Source organism: Opisthorchis viverrini (genome assembly GCF_000715545.1).
Source record: "Opisthorchis viverrini unplaced genomic scaffold opera_v5_355, whole genome shotgun sequence".
NCBI lineage: Eukaryota > Metazoa > Platyhelminthes > Trematoda > Opisthorchiida > Opisthorchiidae > Opisthorchis > Opisthorchis viverrini.
Window position 1 is genome coordinate 265452 of NW_008752017.1, and position 11303 is coordinate 276754.

Below are 11303 nucleotides of genomic sequence, written 5' to 3' on the forward strand. Positions count from 1 at the left end.
ATTTGGAAAAACAGGAAGTTGAAAATGATACCAAAATGCGAGAATAAGTTTTTGGGCAGTAGGGGACTGGGACTTGATCTGGGTGATTCGAGAAGTATGGGTCTGTCTTCCAAATACGCTGTTGTGGGAGTGGGATCGAGTGAGCGAGTTTATTTTGGCGGACTAGTGTAAGGAGGACTGCATCTTGGCGGTGCTAGACTGTTTGCAGAATGTCCGTCAAGGAATTGGAATCAATGATCCACGTGGCTGTTTAGGCGTGAAGGGTATGTAGGGGAAGTGCCTCTCAAAATTTGACATCTGTGTTCTATCGTGTGGTAGATCTGTGACTCGTATAACAGGAGTTGTTAGGGGACTATTTGCAAAAACAAAAGGAGGTAGGGGTCGCAATCAGTTTCACATATAGAAACCAAACGGGGTGTTTCAGAAACGATAAACTGGAGGTCGAGCTGTTGGTGATTTCGGAGTAGGCTTGAGGTCAGTCAAAGTGGATGTTTTATGCAGTAAATCCGGAGAGGAATTAAGCGTGGATTTGGTAGGACTTAATGCGGCTTTCGACGACATTCAGACATGGGTGTTCAATGGGCGTTCAGCATAACCAGTTCATGAATGGGACCGATTATCCTGGATGTGGGTTATTCCAGAATACGTGTGGTAGATGTGTAGGTCTGCATCGTCCGCAAAATCTTAAAAAGAGGCGAAGATGGTTGCTAGGCAATAGGAAAGAGGTAGGTATGAGGGATGAGCACAAAGCGGAAGTGGTCGACCCTGGAAAAGCAATCCAGACGTTTCTTTTTATTTGGGACTCACCAGGTTGACGTAGAAGGATTGAACTCTGCCGTCCAAATTTAGAGCTAACACACTGAATCCAAATTCAAGCAGTTGACATAGCCTATATGAATTCAAGAGGTTTCTGTTTGGTATAATAAATGCACGAACTTCGTGAAAAAATCTGGCTGCCAGAACGGTCAATGTCTTCTTTGTCTTCAACGAAGATCTGATGATTACGAAGCCATGGGCTTGGAGTCGTTACAAGTGACAATTACGGACAACTCCAACCCGCCTGAATTCATGTGAACGGTCTGGATGAGGTCTGGATGAGACCGAAGCTTACAAAAGCTGTCTGCTGAGTCTCAGGGTGAGAAATGTGGTCGGTCGCTTTTCTAGGACTGGCCACGCTTGAGAATTCGAATGCCGTAACTTGGTGTAAATGATATGGGGACGGCCAAACTATTGGGGTTGATTCTGCCCATTCACTAGTAGTCAGATTCCTAACAAATTTTGGTGAGCGTGCTAAACGAAACAAGAATCACTCAAGAGGATAGTACCTTGGGCGACGCCTGCGTTGGTCTTGTGAATCCGCGCGAGGGGAACATTTGGGACTGCCTTATTGAGGTGGTTTGTGAAGGAAGTCTTCAATACGGTTCACCACTTCATACTATAATGCCAACGTCGACAGTTTGGCTATCAGTTCGTTGTGCCATGTTGTAATCACGATTGGCTCCGGAATCCTGGACGGAAAAGGGGCGATGGAGACTCCACCGTTGTTGTTAGAATCGGCTAGAGAGCCCTGTTTACACTATGGAGAACTTGAGAGTCTTTTCAATCAGATGGAGTCAGCAATAAAATAAAGTGAAACGAACGGGCAGTGATTAAAGCGGATTTTGGAGCACAGATATAAGAGATAACAATCGAACTAGGAGGCTTAGTGATTTATAGCCACAGAAGGCATTGACTAATATGCCCAATTGAAATGATAGGGGATCTGAAATAGTTTGAAACTGTCGGATGGATCGGGGTGGAATTTGAGGGAAAATGATAGAACGTGAATCGAACTGGCAGCTACATTGGAGTTGGGAGTAGGAAAACAGATTGGAGATATGTGTATTGGACAGCCTTGGGGTGACGGTAGTGCGGAAATCGTGCGGAATAGCATAGCTCGAAAGAACGGAAGCAGATGTCTGGTGAACCCAGTGTCCTTACATTCGGGTTTCTAACACCTATTTGAATGACCATTCCAGTGATGAACAACAAAACGCCTTGGTCCAAAAAGTTGAGCGTTCCACCGACGACTGTTTGAATGAATTGCACAAGAAAGTTTTAAAGACAGCGGTACACCACCGTATTTCCCCATTTGAGTCCACAACAGCACGGATGTATAGACTAAAAAACAGACCATCTGTACATTTAGTCACATTTTGATCATTTATGGCTCCCCCTATCGTAAACTCGTTCACTGACCAGTCAGAATCATAGGATCTATGAGATATTAGGAGTTATGTTCAGCCCCCCTCCCGTGGCGTTTGAATTTGTGGAGTGTATACGGGAAAGCAATGTGAAAAACGAGGCAATGTCCTCGTTTGCTGTCGTATCTTTATATAGTAAAGTTCCCGTCAATGAAATAATTGCCATCACTTTTTTATTTTGTCAAGTTTATGCAGTATCTCATTCGCAAGCACGAGATTAGGGTTCGAACCAACTCAGTTCTGTGGGACCACTCGACAATTTTGTGGGTGTAAATCGCATGTCAAACCGTGAGTCAGAACTATTTAGTTTATTGAATATCGTTTGCATTACGGTGGTGTCAGATCCAAGAAAAGCTACATCGTCTATGGGTGAAGGGAGCAGTTCCATCCCACAGACATTCAAAGCTAGGACTGAGTCCTCCATGATGATATCAGTGGCGAAGCTGGAAAGAAAAGATGAAAGAGCACGTTCTTGTCTGGGACCACCTGAAGTAGTTCACTCAGATAAAAGGTTCCCTAAACCTTCAATCGTCCTTGGGATTACGGGAACATGGCCCTGGGGAGAGTCATTAATTTGTGGGAGCAGATAGTGCCAAGTGCCTGGAGGTCCACAGAGTCATAGGAAGCTTTCAAGTCAAGCAAGACCACCACTGTAGTTTGATGGAAGCGATTTTGTTGCTCCATGGTGTGTCCGAGGGTGAAAATGTAGCTAGTGGATCCTCTTTCGGGATGAAACCAACTTGTTTTTCACGGATCTGCCTCTCTGTGTTCAGCCTACCTTCGAAGGACCAGAGAGCACTCCGGTGCCAGGCTGATGCCACGATGTTTTTCGGACACATTTAAACTGTTTTGGACTACTGAAAATGTGTGCAGCATTTTGCTCTCAAGAATAAACAGTTGATTCATTGTGGGGCAAACATTGTCAACTGCGCGCACTCATCCTGAAGATGGACCCGGCCATCTAATTGGACAAATACGGAACATGTCTAGCAACTATACTCCAGAGAAAACACGTCCAGCGTCCGGAACTTTACTCAGAAAATCTCAACAGCTGTCCTCAAACGATAAGTCACTTTTTGGCTCATTCCCTTCTTTCACTGTATTTATGTTCATAAGGTGCGCCTGACTTTGTAATCCATTTAACCGTAATACTCAAACCTTATTAGTGTGTCTCGCTTCTGATATTCGAGCTCAACTTCTACTTACTAGAGCACTAATATGCACTCCATTCAAACTAGATGGCAGGAAAGTCTAGAATCAGTAATCCACATTTCGTAAAGATTTAAAGCGCGGTCTGATAAACAGCTAACTCCCAAGAACATTCGAAAGCGAGTGGCCAGGAACATTAACATACGTCCAAGCGGATGCAATGGACACAACTGGACGAAAGCGGGAATGTAGATGACTTTGGTGTGATGAGAATGAGCCGTAGATATCCAAAATTATTCAACGGAAGGATCTGAAATTCAATAAATAGTCCAGGAAGCGAGAAACTCGGGTACCCGAAATACCAAGCTGATGGAACGCACAAATAGGGGGAATACCTGACCAACGCAATGCACATCTGGTCAGGAGATTTACTTGGCTAATTTGCCTACAGCCGCAGGACTGCTGAGGATGGCACAACTGGGGTAGCAGCGAGATTGAACGGGGTTGTTTGCGGAACTGCTCGTCCGTGAAGCGATTGTCACGCGCATTCTGCCGAACCGGGGGACCCGGAAATGCAGTGTGAAATTCGAAGTGATCGAAATGCGATTGAAAGAAGGCACTCCTTCTGTGGACTCTTTGTAGACTTCACTAAAGCCATCGAATCAGTCACCAAGGGAACCTTGTGCAGCGTCTTGCGAAAGCCTAGCTGTTTAAATGAGTTTTTCACCTCAATGCCTTTTACGCGGTGTTAAAAGCCCAGATACTGATCATGTGACTAACTATCCTCACCAAATTCGAAATCGATACGAGTGGGAGGTAGGGTTGTGCAAAGCTCTAACCCTGTTCAACCTCTATTTCCTAGCCGTTTACGCAGAGGCGTCCCATCATTACCAGGGTGATCAGCATCATCATCATCAATTATGGCAAGATCAGGGAAGAACAGTGCTGCTTCACCGCTACGCGGGTTCAGTTACAGTCTACCACTGCTAGCGAGCAATTGCGCTTTAGTTTGTGATGAAGGTAAGATAGCATCTCACTTTAGCTTCAATGCAAATATTTTCATCAGCCTGAATTGTCGACCTGATATAACACACCAACTTTTCACCCAAATGGTTGAGATAACGCGCCGTACAGATTTATGCTATTTTGGAAGTACACTGTCCATATAGCTGACACGTGGTCGTGGAATAGATGTAGAAGTTGCAAAGGCAAACGATGCATTCGAACATCCTGAAAGACGTGTCTACAGCAATAACCACATGGATATAAACACTACATTCATTACAGTACGGCAGCGAGGCTTGGACACTGTACAGTTAGTAGGTTTCAATTTTTAACCGATTTCATTTGCAAGACTATTCGGATCTGGTGGGATGATAAAAAACTGAGCACCAGAGTCCTAGGAAAAGTAAACACTTTGAAGCTGAGTGCCATCCACTGCGACACTAGCTCCGTTTATTAAATCACTTGAAAGAAGTCAAAACTGGTATCGAAAAACAGCTTGTCTAGGTCATCTGAACTATGGAGTTTCAAATGACGATCGATATTCAGGTATTGAGACAGCACGCATGTATGTTTGAACCCAGAACTGAAAAGAGCGACCCGAAAACTCAAGGAGCTTTGAAACGTGACCCCTTGTAATACCGCAGAAGAAGCAAGCCGTTTGTAGAAGAATCGAATCTCCCGATCCACCAGGTAGACTTTGGCAACACGCGTCTAATGAACTTCGGTCTTGTGAATTGTCAGCTTACCAGCTCCTCCATCTGGTAAACGTAAACAACTGGAATTAAGAAAACCTCCATTCAGTTGCTTGTAGTTGCTTCGACATCAGAAACCGTATTTCCAATGGTCTATCTGTTGCCTCAAATTCGGTAGGCAAATCTCGGGAAAATTTGCATGATTCTAGACCCGGGATAAGTGCTTAAAAAGATTTGACAGGTGACTGCGGAAACTTGCTGATATACAAGTGAGTGATCCGGTACCCGCTCATTGTTTTATAATCACTTTTAGGCCTACATGTTCGCCCACCGACCTTACTCTCTTGGCTGTAAATCGGTACGAAGAGCTTGCGTACAGCTTCGCTTTCGGTTTAGGACAAGCTGTATATGGCCGCCTGAAAATGTGCAGGTGTACAGTAGTTCAGTTACTGCTGAGTGGAAAATTCTTGTTCGTGTGCCAGTCTTTAAGTTCTGTCATAGCATCTGGAATAGTGGCCGTAGAATAATCAGTCCGCAGAGATGAATCACTGAGAAGTTACATATGACAGTTTCAGTGAGGAATTAACTTAACGTTAGTTCTTTTGCTAGAATCTGTCTATCCGTTCGTCTTATAGATGTAAATCACTTCTATTCACCGAGACAGTTGTTGAGTCTTACAGCTTCTGCTGAACTCAGGTTATGATCGTGAACAAAAACAGAGAACGTCGGAATGCAACACAATCTCGGCATCTCCTGAAGGGCGTCACAATTCACCTTAAATTAGGTCCCAATAATTTATTCCATACCCCTCACCCATAATCACACTGACAGATGTTGCTTTCAGGAGAGTTCAGAATCGACAAACTCGGTTCAGGACAAAGGGTTTGTAGGAGTCACGGTGACAATTCACAAACGCTTGTCAAGTGCAAAGTACTTTACGGAGGAATGAGGGCCGTGGTGGTTGTGCGTGTACATTTACGGCGTTGCAAATTGCTGAAGATTCAACTAGTTTTCTAATTCTCACCACGCAGTAGTCGGATACTATTGTGCTAATCAGGGCAGTAGAACGAGACCTTATCTGACATAGCGTCTATTGTGCGTTTTAGGTAGGTTTTCTTTCACTTTGATCCAGTCCACTCGGTTGTTGGGGCGAGACGGCTCAATGGCTAGGGAGCGAATTTACTAACCGGAAGGTCCGTGGTTCCAACCCGACCTCCGCCTCTCGGCTTCCCCTGTCTAGGCTTGGGCAACCTGGCAGTATCCCAGCCCTCGTGCTTCTTTCGGGTGGCATGGTAGCTAGGCACTGAAAGAGTGCTACAGCTGAACATTTATTTATTTTTTATTTACTCGGTTGTTCCTAATAGATGATTTACGAGCTGGTAAATTTTTTATGGGGAAGTTGTTGTAGGCCGAACTGTGGAGGTTTTAGTTCACAGCGATTGTTCATAATATACCGGTTGATAGTATGAAGGCTGGACCGTGTTGTTGCCATCTTGAGCTGAAAAATGGAACAACGAGTAGTTCTTATGTATACCAGTTACCAGTATACCGGTTACTACCGCTAAAAGGGGGAAAGCCTTCACTGCGGAGTTACTTATTAGAAAATACCAACTGACCGGTTACAGACCATTGGACAGGGAAGCAATACTCTCATTTGCATCTTATTTACAAAAACTGGACATCCATCTTCTCCTGAACGTGTCTTCTTGAACTTTCCTGGATATTCATTGACCCTTATCATTCATCGCTCAAATCCAAGTAAATGTTACAAAGCAACTCCATGAATTCCGCAACAGATCTCCCCTTTTCAAGAGTCACAAGGTGAATTTCCAAGAATAACACATACTACTCGCGTGCCTCCCCATCAGTAGTATCACCGCTACACCGGTAATACTGCGTATCGATTAGGTTATCGAAAATGCGGAGTTTCTAAACGTTTCAAAGACATCATTTAAAGCGGTACCAGTGATAAATGCTGGTGATTCAATGTCACCAACCCATGCGGTTTACAAGCAAACCAAGTGGTGAATAAAACATCTACGTTGGTTTAGCTGTTGTCCCGGATCTCAAAGTCATGGTAGTAGCACGTTCAGGCTAATGGTCTCCTCATTGTCCAATGTCATTTAGAATTCGGAGAAGCATAGGTGTGAGCTATTCTGTCCGACGAACACGTTTTCATCCATCCGGCTGCTTTCCAAACAATGTACTTTCTCCGGCTCTCCGAGCAAAGCAAAACATCTATTGTACGGTCCTTTCGTGGACTTTTGTAATCAGTGAGTGTTTTAACTTAGAAGACAGAAACAGCTTCAGTCATTTTCTTCCTAGTACACACCTGCCTTGCATCAAGGCCCCCATGAAAAGTTGACCAGAAGCTCCCAAATGGTTTAGCCTTCTCATAGTCTAATTTTTGCCAAATATCGTCTCTGTATACGCTGTAGTCATTAACACTTGTGTGATAGGGGCCAGAGGGAAATATTCTAACGGAATCGAATCCGCTTAACTGTTTCGAAGGACATAATTCTTATGAATTGGCCATTCGCCGTCTGTCTGACATACTACAATTTGTACAGTGGTGTTTTAGTCGACATAGTTTGACTCACCAGAATTACTCAAAATGTGGTATCAGACTCACATTGAAGTTGAGAACTAGCAAGCTGGGCACTAGCACCTACTGGCTTGATAGAAAGATGGCGGCATGGTCGAGTTGAGGGAATGATGGTCAGTACGTAACTGAGATAACTCGTGTTGGTTTCCCTAGTACGTGAAAACTAGTTATAACTTTGGTTTGTTAATATTCACTGGACTGCTTACGTCCTTCATTAGCTGACAAATTCAATTTCCAGCTTGGATTAACCTATGCTCACAATGAGTCTTAACAGCTTCTATTCAACAAGTCGGCCAAATTGAACACTTATAATATATTATTATTATTATTATCTACGCGAACTTGAATTAAATTCTGATCAAGGAGGGTTTCCTCACAGGAGGACATCGTTCGCCAATTCTATCAAACGGAATGTTGATCAATACTTGCATGCAGCCGAATTTCATATTGCTCTGGAGTTTCCTTCTCAATCCACGAAGTGACCTCACGCTCTGTTGGCGTGAAACTTTTCCACTACAGGAATTTCTAGCAACCTTATTGGTAGTACATACAAAAAATCTAATATTCTTCTTTGTAGTCAGCAATACCGTTTGTTTGTGATGCTCAGCAGTGAAACGTGAGGTTACCAGTTTAGTTTTTGTCACGTTTATCGTACACGCAAACAAAGGTGAAGGTAAATTTGCTGACTGTTTACCAGTATTACATTACGAGAGTGACCAGCTTTTACCTTTTTCAACTAATCAGCCAGCTGATTTGCTTTGCAAGTTTAAATTGTGCAAGCGTAAAAAAGACATAAATTTATTCCCCACCCACACCCTGTTTCTCCCAAGGCTCCCATGACGGGCAAGACCCTGTCCAAAAGGCAGGCGAACTCGATTAGGGAGGACAATAATCCCCAATACGCTTAGCTGGACACGTTGTTTATCGATGACGCCGGTGAGTTTCACTGAGGTTTTCATTATTTATCAATTTTCTGGGCAATGTTATCAGGTCCTTCATCGTTTCTATCCACACACCAAGGTCTAGTTGAGTTAGATGCCGTCAATTCGTTTTGTCCACTGATCGGTTCGGTCATTTATGAGGAATGACCAACTGAAGTGTAGGCGAGGCAGTAGGCGACATAAAACTGTCAGGGTGTACGGATTAAGACTAAATCGTGGTCATCACAGTCCCTGTAAGCCAAGTTAACGGTAACAGGTCTGGATCGGAGTTCGTATGTTGGGTAAAAGTCGACGGCCAAAACGTCCCTTAGGTAGGACCTATTGTGCGGCCTGAAGACGGCATAGGTGGCGGGATTACCAGCGTCGCCAAACAATAATAAAGTAGGACAGCGTTAATATATTACCATATTACAAGTCAAAACCAGGTCACTCTTCGAATCATCTTCAAGAAATACAGTTTTTCTCTGTAAGGTATTATATCTGGGAGAGAAATGGAGGAAAACAACCTGAGCTTGTGGGTTTGAGTCTGCCTTGAGGTAGGGGATTTAGAAATATTGCGCTTGAATTACTTCTAAGTCTGTGTTTTTCTAAAGGTAATTTACTTCTGTTGATCAACCCCAAACGGTAGCCTATTCATTTATATGAACTAAAGATGAACCCCATATTTTCATAGAGGAAACTACTCACAAGGTTACTGAAAACTCTTCGACGGCCCATGACCAGCTTCGCCCTTCTTGGGGCTCATCAGGTAGGCGCAGTCCCCAAATTTCCGTCAACCTTATGTTTTACTTGGACCCAAATTCGACTGTTTTCAAAAAATACACCCATTTGCAAATCAATTCGGTTTTAACGAGGGACTCAACTCAATCTATCGTTTGTGATATTCTACAACTGAATGTGCCGCACATAGGCAGCCTTCTGATTCCGTTTGCACGATATTCGAGATATCGAAGTATATTTTCATAAAGGAAACTACTCACAAGGTTGCTGAAAACTCTTTGACAGCCCACGACCGGTTTCGCAACAAAATTGATTTGGAAATGAGTGTATTTATTGATCCCTACATTGTCTGTGACACCCGGTAGCTGTCCATTTGCTTCCTAAAGCCCCTGGGCTGAAACTTGACGGCATCAGTGCGGCATCGGTTACTGTCTATTTCGGTCAACCAAACCCGCAGAATGTATTTAAACACGGCCTTTGGGTCCACGTCAATCGTTAAATAACACACTCGCCCGCATCAATTGGTAGCGGAAAAGAGTAGTTACACTAAATATTTCACTCCTTACCTACGTTTTCAAAAACACTTTTTTAAAGACCTTATATTCTGTCGATCTCAGAGCACCTTAGCATTGGTTTTAGTGGTATACCCAGTTTGAACCTACTCTGTCATCTTTTTACTAATAGCCTCTTGCACCCGACATCCTGCAAAATGCCTTATGTACCTCTGTGTGTACGTTTTGACAAACCAAAAAACGCGTCATTTGAAACGAAATTCCCGTTTATCAAACGAATTATATCTGAAAAACTCACTCCCTAGTTCGTCTGTGTTCCTCTGCCTCTCACTGTAGGACTGATTTTATTTACTTCGTAGAAGTTGTCGGTGTACGATGGAATTTGTACGGTCCCTCAAAGCCGCAATAAAGGGGGAGATTGGTGGACCGATCCGAATAGTTCACTGCATTTTAATACCACTTATGTACCAGTTTCTTACAGAACTTGCTTCCTACCAATCCTAGTTCCAGGGGCGATATAGCTCAGCGGTTAGAGTGCGAATCAACTGACCAAAAAGTCTGTGGTTCGAACCCGACCTCTGCCTCTCGAAGTCCCCTGTCTAGGTTTGGGCAACGTGGCAGTATCCCAGCCCTCGTGCTTTCTTTGGGTTGCATGGCAACTTGGCAACGAAAGGATGTTAAAGTTGAAGGATTATCTTATAGTTATTAGTTCCAGAACAAGCAAACTCTTCAGTAGAACACCGAACAGTAAACCACCACATTCTAGTTTATAATATCGAGGAGCGAAGAATTCAAAACTTGTTTTGATTGGTAATGCTGAAAATTCAAAATGCACACCCGTATAACATCAATCCCCGATGACCTCCAACGCAGTCTTGTGTAAACTGCATCAGACATGGAGTCGCACATTAATTGGCACCTGACAAATCTTGAACGCCCGTCTTTGGAATGCGCACACGGTTTCACGTAAGTTCACTCAAACAGGCTCTCCACACTTTGTGAGCTGCGGAGGGTTGAGGCTTTTATTTGAGGGTTCAGAATTTTACAAGAACAGAAGCTGTCTTTTCACTCACAACATGTAAGAGAGCGGCTAGAGTCTCTATATGTGCTAGATTTGATGACAATGGAGTCTGTTCTTGCCCTATCCGGTGAGCAAATTCCCCAGAAGATTGAACGATTTATTATCCGCCTACTATTTTCATGACATTTCGTTGCAAGGAGGCGTATACTTTGATCAAGAATTTAGTATATCCTGAATCTCCAATCGATATTTCCTACACTGCACTGAAGAAAAAACTTCTTCAACACTTCAAACCGATTAACTTCGTAGCAGCCGAAAGAGCTAGATTCAATATGTTGACCCGCTCTCATTCTCAGTCGGTTCGTGATTTCGTGTTACAGCTGCAAACACAGGCGGCCAAATGTGACTACGGTGC